We start from the raw sequence: 12390 nt of genomic DNA on the forward strand, positions 1-12390 counted from the left end.
ACTGTGTGTCCCAGGGAGTATAGCTCATCCTAGTACGATTGTGACGTGGTGATTCCTTCATATTTACCTTCCTTTTCTGTTAAACATTGCCAACATGGAGTGGCAGCCTTTGAAACTTTCTTTCATATGTTTTTGCCTAATGGCCCTTAGTATATCCGAACCTGAACGTTTTCTCTTCATCTTGATATGTTTGGATCCGTTGATATAATTATTATCATTATAGGGACTGGTAAATAAGGAGAGTCAATTAAAAAATATCTTAAATTTATAAACAATTAAGTGTCTCATCATGTTATTAATGATAGAAAAAGCAAACAGTCAATACAAGAAAAATATAGCTTAACCATACAAATGTCTGTGATTTTTTTATTTGTATAAATGTCGTATTTCTTACAACGCAGTAGTTATTCTGCATAAATTTCTCATTTGTGAAGTATTTGACGACGTTGCACATTAAAATTTAGAAAGGTAATTTATTAAAGAAAAAAATATCTTACACCCACACCTTCCCAAATGAACCCGCCTTTCTGCTCTATCACACTATTCAAAATTGCAAGTTTACACAAGCTCAAAATCCAGTAATAATATTTAGTTAAAGAAAATTTTTTTAAAAGCACTTCTTGCCACAACTTAATAGTATCCCATTGAATTAATCTGTAGATGAGAAGAAATTAAATTATAAACAGTGAAATAAGTTAAGTTTAAAAATTAATATCCTGCTAACAAACTTTCCACACACACACAAAGTTGTGCGGTAAAAAATAAATGTTTAAGAAAATTATGCTATCTTTACTCTAACAAAAAAATGCAAACTTGATTAATAGTTTCTTATCTATTGTCATTGCATTCCAGAATTTAAAAAACAAACAGTAAGCGCCAAATTAAAAAAAAAAAAAAACTCACCAGACTCCTATACAATTCTCAGTTAAAACCTCGTTGTGTAAAATAAGTTTTAGGACTCTGCAATCTCACATGTGCTCAAGGAGGGATGCAGGTTCCTCTTTTAATTATGCATCTAAATAGAATAATTTTTGTACACGTATGTGTGTTTGTATGTGAGAGTACGTAGATGTCTGTGTATGTTAGAACGTGTTTATGAGCGTGTGTGTGTTCAAATTTATTAACATAGCTTTGATATTAATTATTCCTATGTAGAATAATCCACGGCTCAACAAAATAAACATTTTTGGTTAATCTCTCATTTTCCTAATATGCTCATTTATACAATATAAAAATATACAAATATATATATTTTTTTAATTTGTTTTGCAAGATTGGGGATTTATATCATTCTTTTTTAATTTTTTTTTTATTTAACTCATTATTTTAATTTCTTTCGTTCCATGCATTTATGGTTAAATCAACATCTTTAATTATGTATGTTGTGTAATTTAATATTCAATATTTTGTTTGAATTAAGGAAAATAAATTAAATTCAATATGTCCAACCCCTTTTTTTTTATTGGGCAGCCGCCCGCATTGCCCCATTGCCTATAATGGTCTCCAGAGGAAATAAAAACACATCAATATGCCTAAAGGTATTGCTTTTGTTCAAATTATTCGCAAATTTGCCTGTACCAACTTTGAAGAATACAATGGTAAATGTACCTATGGAGATGATATCAGGAGAGCTGAAGTCTCGACTTCAGCATCGCTATTGCAGGGTGAGTAGTTTCATTACAGTTCAAAATATTATTGATAATATTAAGGCCCCAATTCCTACGTATCTCCTTAGATAAGTTACTTTTGACCTCTGTGTTTCCTTCAAAGTGATCCACTCGCTTCCATTGTTTGGCAATGCATCTTCTGGATCTTTGTTTTCGGTAACAATTTTCCCCATGGAATTCGATTAGTGGTGTACACGAAGTATCCCTTACAGGCTAAATATAAATAATTTCTTTGAGGAAAATAGACCTTAAATACGCTCTTATACCAGGAGCTTTCTATACATGCTGTTACCATATAATGTTTTACGTGCGCGGAAAACTGCCCTGGAGAAAATTGCTCGTATTTTGTTCAAACTTCATGATGAATTATAACACTTTATGAATTTAATTAATAGTATTTTTGACAAATAATTAAACATATTTCTTAGTTCCATCGTTCAGGGGAGTAACTTCATGTGTGAGTAATATTATTACAAAATAGGAAGAGGAAGGGAGGACCAAATAGTTTAGGGACTCTTATTAGTATTAGGGGATCTTAGGATGTATGTGATGCTTTGGTGGTTGTCTTTAAGGATCCAGGGATCCCCCAAGTACCCCACGCAACCTGAGGCATTGCAACTATTTTTTGGTATTAAAGGGGTTTCTTGGATGTATTGGTTGAATGGGCGTTTATTTTTAGCTATCCCACACTAGCCCCAGGCCAATCCAAGGGTGGAGGGTATTCAAGCATATTTAAGAGGCCTCAAGATATTTATTCCTCCTCCCTCCTTCCAATCCTCTTGTTGTGTCTTGACGAAGGTGAGGAGACACAAACTATTTATAAGGAGGAGAGATCCAGAACGACCGAGAGAAATGAGGAGAAGGAAAGGCGTGGAGGAATAATACTAGTCTTATTCATAGGAACATCTATATTATTATTATTACAAAAATCTACTCTGATACATACATAAAATACACGACTATTTATTCTTAAAACGAGGTAAAAGACTGTACTTTACATATATATATATAAGAAAATAAGAGAAGAGAACAAGGGGGAAGAAAACACTAATACATTACACTTCTCGATTTATTTCTAAGAGGATTGGATTGAATTTAAAAAAAAAGCAAGGAAATTGTATTGCAATAGTATTACTCACACTTGAAGGTACTCCCTTGGAGGTTGGAACAAACAAATATGTTTAGATATGTGTCATAAATAATGTTAAGTGAATTTATAATGTGTTATCATTCATCATGAAGTTTGAACAAAATACGGGCAATTTTCCTCCATGGCAATTTTCTCCAGGCAATCTTCCACTGGCCATTTTCCCTTGAGCAGTTTTCCTAGTACCAATGTTTTGATATAAATTCCAAATAAATTCAGTAAATAGTAATGCACGAGATATTCAATTTAATAAAAACTCAACGAACACACCATTAATTGCAAACCACTTTAAAATAAATTAAAATTACTAATTGTGGATATATTGTTTCCACTATTTATATATTATCATTGGAGACTGAGGAGTAGTTATATCCAAATTATGCAAATAAGATTTATTTGTATTATGGGGGACTTATTTGCATTTTCCCCACCATTTTTAGGTAAAAAAATATTCGATTGTTAGAGTAAAGGGAGAATTGAGTGTGAGTATTGGAGGAGGACGAGAAGAAGAAGAAGAGGAAAGGGTAAATCCATTATAATATTCCAATAATATTATATCCAATATACATTATAAAGGGAAAAGTACTCGGATGTTTAAAAATATATTACTATATTCATCGTGCTACCAAATTTAATTAGATTTTTTTAAATTATTTTTTTCTCTATTAATCTAAATGGGCATGCAGTATAATTTTTATTAATGTATTTACATTCATTCAAAGTGAAAGACCATCATTTTAAATTGGCCATGCCTGAGATAGTGGACCCCTCAGTACTCATTAAGGAACTCGGTGCCACCAAGTATTTCCTATGCAAGCTTTGGAACTTTAGTTTAAAGCCAACAGTACAAAAATAATGTAGATTTAAACAACAAGGGAGACAAAGCTACACAGAAGGAGTTCAATATCATCCCCTCAAAATATAACAGTGACGGCGTCTTGAATACCGACATAGTGAAGGCCTTATTCTCTGCTAATATTCCCCTTGCCAAGATCAACAACATGGAGTTCAAAGACTTCTTGGAGAAGTACTCTAAGAATGCGATGATTTGCCACACCACCAGGACAATGGATAAAACAAGCAAGGAGGTAGGTGGCAAGATCAATGAGAAACTTAAGGATAACTTGTTGTTTATCTCCATTTATGAAATCACGGACAGCTTTGGTAAGGCCATGTGTGTAGTGCTGGCTGGACCTTTGCACGGTGCATACTTGCAGAGGCTATATTTGATAAAGTGGTCAATCTAGGTACCACTAATCACCACAACGTGTAGCAATGCATCAACTTTTCTCTGTTTGAGCTTCTTGGAACCGACTTCAACTACAATAAGGTGCTGCTACTTCTCACAGATGGTTCTCCCTACTGTGTCAAGGCTAGCAAAGGTCTGAAAAATTTTAGATTTGTTTTTATCAGAATATAACCAGATTTATTTGCATTTTTGGCCTTTTTCTGGATTCTAATTTGCATTTTTGAGTTTTTTATATGCATTACTTGAATATCACTACTGATGAGTTTTACATGTTGTAAATAGTAGGCGAATTCTACACAAAACAATCCTATCTGATGATGATACATGTGTGACGTTAGTATCTTCCCATAAATGAATCCCTAACTAAAGTGCCACGCGTTGGATTAACGGAGATTTTTTTATCTTATCTTGTAGCTCAGGTGTAACTGTTCGAGTTATGGGGTACGTGTTATATCAGGATCTGATGTTTGCTGGTATTCCAAGTTTTGTCATTTCTATATCTACTGAGTGGAATTGTATATAGTCAAAAGCACCAGTGCAGTCAAAACTGACAGCAAGTGTACATTCTTATAGGTAAATAGACTATTCGATTATGTCTGTCCCTTGTACCATAGCTGTCTCAGTTAATAGACCCTTTGTGTATGCGTGTTGTGAGTGAAGTGTGTGAATAACTTCATCCATTTTCTATTGTACGATTCTCTCAAGTCTTTGAAGTATAAAATTTTAGAGAAGGATTGGCCTGTAGAATTTTGCCGGGCTATAACCATTTTTTCCTGGTTTTGCCAGAAAACGCCCTTTCATTTCTCACCAACTCCTTGGTGTTTATCCAGTGCTTAGAATAACTTTATATAGTTCTGGAATGTATGTGATTATGATATCCCCAAGTTATTGTAGAACAGCTGGTTAAATTCCATCTGGTCCTGAAATTTTAAGTGGGTCAAAAGATTTCCACAAAGTCAATGTCGAAATTGGTGGATTGCAAACGTATTATAGGAGTGGAACCACGTCTACAGTCTGGGAAGTGAGTTTCCATGTGTATTTGTAAGAATTCAGCAGGGGATTATGCATTATCTATTTTTAGGAGACCAATTGAGTCAGCAATTGGTGGCTGGACTCTGATTAATTTTGCAATATCTTTATGAATTTCAGCCCTACTGCAGAAATGTCTTCATGATTCTTTCTTCTCATTCCTGTGTCTTGTACCATATCGGTTTTTGTAGTTCAGTACTTTTCCCAATGGTAACTGTGAGTTCTAGCAAGCTGAGCTTGTATTTCAATCAGGTTAGATTTTTTGTCCACCAGTACGAATGCAGGGCTTTGCTTTTGATCTAGATTTACTCTGGACTATATAGACTTAGATTTTTTGCTGCACCGTGACTAAGATACGGTTCTGTTATTAAGGCTATTTGAGACGTTCTTAGTTTCAGTTTAGAGTTAGCTGCTTTTGAGTATTTATATATGAGCAGTTAATCATTTTTCTTATTTTGTTTTGGTTTACCGAGGAGGTCATCGACAACAATGTCAAAAACCTTTTCAGTTTTGACTGTTTTAAGCCAGTACGAGTTTCTTACCTTTGAATACCCTTTTTTGAAGGGTATGTCACATTTGTTGCACGAATTAACAAATCTTCCTTTGGTTTTTCTAATATTCTTTGACTCTGCTGAAATGTAATTGTTTTTTCTGTGTTTTCATTTTCTTCAATGTTTCCACTGATGCCCTCATTGCCGGCATCAGCTTAAGTATTTTTTAGTCAATTTTATCCGACTTATTGTATGTACTTGTTTCCCACTCTATAACCATGGGATATTTGGTTACTGTTTGAATCTTACTCCAAATTTGTCATATAAGGGATTCTCTACCATATTGTAAGGTTTTTTTTATCAGATTATTATTCTACAGAGGTTTCGAGATATTGAAATCCAAAAAGTTCCGCTACTTTCCTCCTACTCTCCAGAAAGAAAAAGAACAGTAAAAATACACTAACACCTAGCTGAAGTGAGATCCTCCAATGATTTTCAATCCACGAAAAGACAGATATCCTGCGCGGGCTAGAGTCAAGTCCATGCTCGTAAAAGAGACTGCAGGCTCTTAAAACACTTTTTAATTGAATAAAAAGGTAAACAGGCTAGACAATCACAACTTTTCAAACCTTAAAACGTAGGGTTCAAAACATTGGGAAGGAATCACGGAATGCTACTACTACGGTACGTTGCGAAGAATTATTGGCATTCTTATGCAGTCAATTTCTTAATCAATATGCCATTAAGAGATATTGACATCCCTTCTTACATCAATGATTGTACTAGCGTTACTATTTCCACTTTTTTCTTTTTAGCAATTACTTCTTTTTTTAAATAATTAATTAATTTTCACAAATTTGGGTGCATGCTTTAGCACAAATAATATATAATAGCAGACTATGTGTATGTATTTCTACATAGCTTATTTTTCAAAAAGTATATTATTATAATGTATTTTATATTAAAAAAATAATATTAAAATAACTAATTTCAGATAGAAAATACATACAAAGATCATAATGAAATTTACATTTTAAATACTTTTTTGTCGAAACTTTCAGAGCATTTATAATGAATGGAATTCTACCAATTTAATTTTATAAATTTTCCTTAAATTTTGAGTTAAGTCGTTGACTTTTTGTTGCTCAAAATCATTATGTTACAAGTGTTTCCAATGTTTTACATAAGTACATATATATGTGGTGCCTCTAATCTTTATTAATTGTTATTATCTATTTTCTGGAGTTTACTTGTTCTATGTACTACCTCTAAGTCTGTTTCTTGTCCTTTTTTATTATTAATTTATCCGTGTACTAATAAAAATATAGGAGTTGAGTTTTTGTCTTAAAAGAGTGAAGGAGCTATTTATTTTATATTACGTTCAAAAGTGGAATATTGGGAGTGTCTGAAAGAAACTACAAATAAAGGACTGAATTATCAAGGACCAAGATAATTTAACCTGGATAATGAAATCAAAAATGTTAAAACGGTCACTATTTTAGCAAATTCTTAGATATAACTGTTGCGTCTTGACGAGGGAGAGACGCAAGCTTATTTATATTAGGAGAGATCCAGGATGACCAAGAGACATGAGGAGATGAATTCACGTGGAGGAATAATTTAACACAGTTTATACGTTCATGTGTATTCTAACTATACTCTGATATATTTACAAAAGACGACACTATTTATAATACGTAAAATTCAGTACTTACAATACATAGACGAATATACAAGAAGATAAAAACCAGAAAGGACATATTAAATACATAACATCACCCCCCAAGCACCAAATCCATGGCGGTGCTTACACAGGTTCCTCTCCATGAACAGCAGCCTATAGATCCGCTCCATCCATGTCCAGGCGCGGACAAAACATTCTTCCTTGTACCGCAAAAGTTTATCTCCATAGACGTGCCGTTCTCTCAGCACGCGCACCGGAGAAAGGAGGACAATACTCTTCATAAAGGTTTTAAGGACCCGAGCACCTTGCTCGTCCCTGGGAGAAATAACATTCACCCTTGTTGAGGTTTTTAGGACCCGAGCACCCTGCTCGTCCCTGGGAGAAACAACACTCACCCTTGTTGAGGTTTTAAGGACCCCAGCACCCTGCTCGTCCCTGGGAGACATCTTGCTCGATGTACCCTCATCCAACTCTGGATGATCCACAAGAGAGACCGTTCCACATCCATCAACCAATTATGTGAACGGGAGAGTAGGAACAGTAGAGAACCAAAATTGTGTAGGACTAAACCCATTTTTAATTATGTGGTCCCTGACCCGTACACACACTTCACTTCTTGAAAGTGACCAAGGTTCTCTTCCTTCCTCCACGAGGCCCAAACTGAGGCACAGTCCATATTGCTCCGCCTTCCGCAGACGAACGAGCGTTCTCCCCATCGACGAAAAAGGGCTACCCAACTCCAACAGGGCTAGCTTCGCCGACGATCCCACAGCAGGGAGGTCACGTGATCCTGATCCCATCCTCGTCGCCAATGTTGAGTCTTAACGAACGAGAAAGTCAAACTTCTTTATCAAGGGAGAAATCCAGGATGACCGGGAGAGATGAGAGGAAGAAATGGCGTGGAGGAATAAAGTAACACTGTGTTGGTGTCTTCTAAATATACACTGATATATTTACAAAAGACGACACTATTTATAATACGTAAAACTCAGTACTTATAATACATAGACGAATATACAAGAAGATAAAAACCAGAAAGGACATATTAAATACATAACAATAACATCCTACAAATTGTAACTTCTTAACTATTACCATTCGATTTTTTTTTTTTTTTACAGCGTCAACTAGTTCTTGACATAATTACTCTAGTCTATGTAAGACCATACATTCAAACACGTTGAGGATCTTCCAGGCCGTAGTGACGGATATGAAGTCATGCATCTGTTACTTAAGAGGATCACTCTACCATAGTGGATTTCAGCGAGGAACAAAGAATACTATCTGATTTTACTCAAACCCATTAGGGAAATGAAATTGAAGTCTTATTCTGTGTTAACTCATTATCCTTGGCATCATCAATTATATTATTGAATCCAAGACAATAGTCAATTCAAATATATTGTAAATACTTATTAGCTATTTGTATTGACTGTCATTTGTTAGGATGGTCATCAATTAAGATATTAGATGGAGACTCCTTGGCGAATGTGTGGAATTGAATCTAACAAAATATCGTATTACTTCGTCACTCCCTGCATTAAATAACAAGTCATTGCAATAAAGTGGAACATAATTACATATAATTATCATGAATAATTAATTGTAAGCATTCCTTCAGTTTCATTCCACATTTAACATATAGGGAGCGTTTTATGTGATAAGGAGGCATAAATGAATTTAAATTCCGACTATGTACAAGGATTACTCAAGCTAACAACTTTTAAGATTATATGTACTTCAAAAATTTCATAATATGCATTCGTTTGTAATGATTTAATTAAACTCTAGTATCTAAACTAATACTTTATTGAAATAGAACCGACAACATATTTAAGATTCTGAATTTAATTTAGCAATTACACCATGCGATGAAGATCTTTCATTGACATATGTATGATGCTGATAGCTTCATGTATAAAATGTTTTCCACCAAAATTGAAAAATTAAAACTTGGACAACGTGGTCTTTATAATTATGATCGTCCTTGTCCACCAATAAACTCGATGTGTCTAGAAGAACATACTTTAACGAAAATTATTGTTACTTTTCGATGTTCTGAGGGAAGCGACTCTAACTATGACTTGAGATATGTGCATATCGAAGAGGATATCCCTGTATTTAAATTTAAAAATCAAGATAATTTTCTCAAGCATGAAAAGCTTGACATTCAAAAACAGCTATCATGTGCAATGCTTATATATGGATAAGGAATTCAGTTTTCCCATAGAATACACGTTACTAAGTATTCATTGATTACCTTCTCTGTTTTGATTTTGATATATTGTTCAACCGTTCAGGTATAAAATGTATTTTTCTTTGAAAATTATATTCTTCATCTTCAATGGTATTTAAAATTGTTATAAAACTGTTCAAGCTTTGATTCAAGTAAGTTTCGTAAATGACAAAGAGTTTCAATGGTCTCAGATTGAAATATATGTTCAAATTTGTCTTCGGTTATATTTGTGTCATGATTACATAACGTAAATTATGTTATTTGAGAATAATTTGAAGAGGTTGATAAATTTGGGGTACTTTTCTATTTATAAAACAAAAAGTAGTAAATAACTACAATCGATTTTTTTTTTAAATATATTATTAAACATGCTATTTTAATTATTTCAAAATAAGTTACTTCTGCTTTTAGTTGAACATTCTTTTCATTTTGACATTTGTAAAAATTATAGGAAAATATATTAGCAGCGCAAAAAGACCTATGAACGTTTGCATAAGCTTCAATTTTTTTTTTACTTAGTAGCCAAACATTAAGCATTAGTTTTTGGAACTTGACTTTTTTAAATAGTATTGCTATAACAATACTAGATGGAGCTGCAACTTTCTTTAAGATGTGGTGAGAGATAATTTTGTTCAAGTTTATAGTCTTCGTGTCTGAAATGTTTGCTGCATAATCGAAAAAATTTGCTCCGTTCCTAATCTTTCCTATAGGTATAATAATAGAAACTTTTTATATTGATACATTTTTTCAAAATTACCATAAATATAATTGAAAGAGAAAAAGTAAATAGTAATCGCTAAGAAACCAGATAATTAAGTGATCTCTTGGTATAGCTTTGAATCAGCTCTGAAGGAGAATTCCATAATTAATAGGTAGCTTTTCACAAGAAAAATTGATTTCCTTAAAATTACTTGGCTATCCTAATATAAACTTCGGAAATCAACGTGCTGGAAGATATTAATGTCAATTATTTATGAACACTTAATTCCGATCCAATAATAAACCTAAAGACAGTTTTAGGTCACTTCGGAGACAAAATCGTATTTTACTATAAACTAGGATATACTAATAATATCACACACAAAAGTAGATAGTAAATATCAGTAATAACTAAAGGACTTTAATTGTAAGTAGAAAGTATATAATATTATTATAGTTCCCACAACTACCTAGTTGAATTTGAGAAAATAACAAACCGCTCATGAATTGTGAGAGTTTCTTATTACTTATTTACGGAAATGACATTAAAAAAATATCAAACCTTTTATAAATATTAATTACTAATAAGTAAGGTTGATAATTTTGGTAAGGATACACAAGCGTGGGAGAAGGAGGGAAGAAATACTTATGAGTTATGGTATATATGTCCATTGACTACAATAATAAACATCTTACTCTATCAAAAACGTTATTAATTCCCGCCTTTATTATTCAATATTAATATAATATTAGATACTGATAGTCGATAGAGAACTGAATACAATGCCAAAAATAACGTCGCCTTCTGTCTGGATTTATGAAAATGGAGGCCCAGGAATTTGGAAAATACTTACCGGATGAGAAACAGATGGTTTGTCGGATTTGTCGATATAAATGTGCCTTTAGTCCCCTGTCTAGAATTACACGCCACTCATTATCCTCATCTCATAACAAGAGTATGGATATTCATCTAAAAAATCAAGTTAATAATGATGAATACATCAAGTCAGACTTTAACTCTGATCTCACAAAGGTGCTTATTGGATGTAATATATCCTTATCCATTGCTAATCATCCTACGTTTAAAAAATTTATGGAGAAATACACGGGTAACCCCATCCCTTCTCGATGAACCATCATTAATTTAATGGAGGATGTTGGTAATGATGCCATTTATAGAAATACCCCAATTGTGAAGTTGAGATAATTTTTAGCATGTTTTGAGTCATCCACACCAAATTACGATCAAAGTTATCAGTAAAAAGTATAAAATATTTATTAATTTCGAAATGGAACTCTGAATTTTGTAACAGTAAGTATTCATTTTTTTTTAAATCTAACCATAAAATATTATTCAATTTTAGTTAAAAATATCGAGAATTATGATACATAACTCATTAAATGGCAAAAACAACTGCTTAAATGGTCACAACAACGGGGATAGCAGCTTTGGATGGTTCGCAACTAGTTTGTCTGACACTGGTTTCTTCACTTAAAGACTCGGGTATGATAATTAGGTTTTCAAATATTACTTTTTTATCACTTAAAGATATGATTGATAAGCTCCAAGAAATGATGTTCAGAAAACTCATAAAAGGCAAAAACAACTGCTTAAATGGTCACAACAACGGGGGTATTTGTTTTTTGTATTGTGTGTATCCTTCATGATAATAGTATGTTGTTATACAAGCATAAATAACGGGGGAATATTTTTTGATGCTCTTAATAAGGAGCAATACCGCCGGACATTACTACATAATTAGCTTTTGCTGTAAATCTGTACGATTGATTTAATTCTAACATTTTTTTATTGGTATATTTATTGTCTTATTTTATAATTTTGACATTTACTTTATTATTAATAATTATTTAGATCTCATCGGTAGATCTATCCTGTACACAATTGTAAATAGCAACTTCTACATGAAGAAAAAGGGGTAGTGATCTTTTTGCTTAAACTCCACATCTGGCTTGTGTTTTGCAACCTAAAGTTATGACATATTTAACTGAATTCTCATGTCAGAACAAGAAAATATTATTTGGATCAGTCTATTATTTCAATATTCTGTATTTATAATTTATTGTTATTATTAGTTATATGATCTAATTCTTTAATTTTGTATATTTAACATAAATGTATGATGGTTTCTACCCTTGTATATTGTATTTAATTTAAGCCTTCTTTTTT

The sequence above is a fragment of the Lepeophtheirus salmonis genome, chromosome 4 (assembly GCF_016086655.4).
Source record: "Lepeophtheirus salmonis chromosome 4, UVic_Lsal_1.4, whole genome shotgun sequence".
NCBI classification, from domain to species: Eukaryota; Metazoa; Arthropoda; class Copepoda; order Siphonostomatoida; family Caligidae; genus Lepeophtheirus; species Lepeophtheirus salmonis.